Here is a 2,963-nt window from a genome sequence, read left to right as displayed (position 1 = left end):
CAGTCGCGGCGCGGGCGCGGAGCCGGGGAGGAGCTGCGGGGCTGGGGCCGGGGCTTGCGGGCGGCACGGCGGGACCTCCCTGCAGAGCCTTTCCTGGGAAACAAAACCTGGAGTTTGTCCCACCTCGGCCCCGTGGCAAGGGGCAGCGCAACCGAGGGGAGCAGCGCCTGAGCAGGGGCGGCAGCGTGCGGGCGCAGGGAAGACGCGGCTGGTGCTGGAGCGAGAACGTGCAGGTTTCTTACATTTAAATGAACGTGGAAAGCAGGGAGAGAGGTGGTATAGAAGCACCGGGTGCTCGGGCAGGTGAGACAGGACTCAGGGGAGGGACTCGCTTTCCTGAGCTCCTGAAGTTCCACTTGACTCTCTCAGGAGCACTCATGAGAAGTTTCCCGTTTGGAGTTGGAGTCCAAAAGGAAGGAACTTGAAACTGCTTCTTCTGATAAATCCGTAAGTATGGGAGGCCCTATGAAGCCCACTGGTGTAAGCAGCCAATAACTCCCACGAGTATTTTAACTACTAAAAATAGCAACTTTTATTTCTTCTGCACACAAACGACTTGGCTGTCCTGTGCAGGGTTCACTGAGGCTGTGAATTGCAATCCAGGGCATCTTCAGGCTCCTGGTGCTCGGGACTGTGGCGTTTGGTGTGCAGAAAACATCCCAGGCTGTCCAGCTTGGGTGTGGATGTGCATTTCCACAGTTCCTCAGAGTGGGAGAAGGCCAAGAGGGTGATGGGAAGGCCTTTCTTCTAGGCCTGGGCATCCTCAAGACACCTCAAGGATGTTTTTTAAATGTTTGTTGTCTTTTGTTTCCCAGCCCAGGGCTGAGCTGGAGAACGGGTGGAGACAGTGGCAAGCGGGAGTCCCATGTTTACATCTGCCCTTGGATTCCACTTTCTTCCAGTGGGTCTGTGCTGCCCGAAGTACAAAGGAAGGAGGTGTTGGAGTACCTGTTTGTTCACCTGTTGAGCTTGGAAGAGATGCTGAGTGTGAAATTCCAGGGGTGCCGGCTCCTTGCGAGCTGTTGGTTGCTCTGGAGATTGGGTCGGGGAAAGGGGGGGAGAGTCCGAGCACAGCACAGTGGTAGGAGCTGGGTTTGCATCTCAATCTAAGGCATCTCAAAGCCTGATAAGCTGGAAAGAAGACTTTGCTGTGTTAATGCACAATTACATTTTTGTGCAATTTTTTGAAATTAGGGCTGGGATCAATCTGGGGAGGTTATCTGGCCCAATTCCCTGTGCCCTGCTTTGCCATGAGGAATGGATGCCTGACCTCTTTGCAGAGAGCTGCTGCTGCTAAAGATTTCTCAGTTTCTATAGTGAATTTATCCCAGTACTTTGCTGCTATAAAGAAGTCTCCTCTTGCTGCCATTTCCCCTTATTACATTTAAGATCAGCTCCAGCTGAGTTAGAATTTAATCCCAACCTTTTCCCCTTTTTTTTTTTTCCCAAGAGGCCTCAGCTATCTCGCTATTTCTTTCCTCTCTCACCCTCCAGGTCCTGTTTTTCAGACCTCGTTCTTTCCTTATAAAACCCTTGATAACCCATTCCCCACTTAAGGCTTTGTTGTATCCTTGTTTTGCTACCTTCTGGGTGCTGTGGATGAAGGTCTGGCTTTGAGGAGCACACCCTGCTCCCTTTGCTCAAGGGATTGCAGTTATTCCAATCTCCTGCTGCTGAGGACTTCCTTAGGCTCTTGCTGAAATGAAAAATATCCAGGAAGTTTTTCCTTTTTTGAGATTAGACTGGTTTCTGCAGGTCCTTGAGATGTGACCATGATGGTTAAAAACCCACAGTGCAAATGAAGGTTTCTCCCGTCTTCCCCCCTGCCCCCTACCTGCTCCATGCACAGTTCATTACTTTGTAATCACAACTACTAAGGAAACCTTTCTAATCTTGTCAATTGGCAATGCAACTGCTTTTAAATTCTGGTTTAAAATAGGTTTTGAAGTCAGGCTCTGCCCTTGCTATTGATTTGAATTCTTGACTGAGTAAATTATTGGTGCTTAACAAGCCCTTTGTTGCTTTAAAGCCTTTCTCCAAGGGTCAAAGAATAACACTGACAGGGAGTGAAGGAGCGCTGCCCAGTAGTTGCTTAGAAACGGAGTGTGTTAAACCCGGTTTCTTTAAAAGCAGTTTTGAGTAAGTGAAATTCAGGCACTTGAATTACTTTGGGAAATGGTCCATTTAGGATAGATCCACACTGACAGAAGCTGTTTATCTGAGGTCAGTACATGCTTTGATCAGTGCAGGGCCTTCCCCTCAAGAAATGCATGAGCCAAGCCCAGCAAGGTAGAGGAAAAGACACAAGTTCAGCTTAGGGAGCTGCACAGGTGAAATCCCATGGATGTGCCTGGAGCACGGCCCTCCCCAGCAGCTTTTCTTACAGTTAAATCCTTTAAAAAGCTAAAAGCTGATGCTCAGTACTTTGGGATCTGGCTCAAAACTGTGGAGAGGATAAACTCCCTTACTGGAACTCAGGCGGTGGAGTGCTCACAAGCCAGCAGCCAGATTGCTTCTTGTTCAGCTTCAATTCAACGTTGGCTTTTTGTTGTTGTTTTGGTTAGTTGGCTGGTTTTAAAGTATTCTTAGAGATGCTACAAGTGGAAGAAGAGAACAGAAATAGAGTGGAGCACCACTGGCACAGTAACTGATATTTTACTGTTCCTCTTTTTCTTTTAAAAATATATGTAGATAACATGAACTTTTAAACTCTGTGATTTGGGAGAAACACTTTTTTCTCCCTCTCTTTGGAAGAGATATGCAAGTCCTGAGCCATTGGGCCAATGCTTGCTGCATTTTGTTTACGTTTTTACAATCAAACAAGATTGACAAGGAAGATACAACTCAGGAGCTCACTAGGCAGCAGCCTCCAAACTCTTTGGGTGATGCAGTAGGGTATGAAGACTGTTTTCCAGTGTGAGATTAATCCCTAATAACATGCTCACTGACATAAAAGTCACTTC

General features: G+C 47.8%; 1 long non-coding RNA gene across 1 annotated transcript; it reads left to right on the top strand.

Annotated features, from left to right (window-relative positions):
- Positions 1-17: 17 nt before the first annotated feature.
- LOC108446076 lies at positions 18-2,701 on the top strand. Its single transcript, XR_001861184.1, has 2 exons — positions 18-447; positions 816-2,701. It is a non-coding gene; the product is annotated as an uncharacterized LOC108446076 (long non-coding RNA).
- Positions 2,702-2,963: the final 262 nt, after the last annotated feature.

Source organism: Corvus brachyrhynchos, unplaced genomic scaffold (assembly GCF_000691975.1).
Source record: "Corvus brachyrhynchos isolate BGI_N302 unplaced genomic scaffold, ASM69197v1 scaffold904, whole genome shotgun sequence".
Classification (NCBI taxonomy): Eukaryota; Metazoa; Chordata; class Aves; order Passeriformes; family Corvidae; genus Corvus; species Corvus brachyrhynchos.
This window is presented reverse-complemented; position numbering and strand designations above follow the sequence as displayed.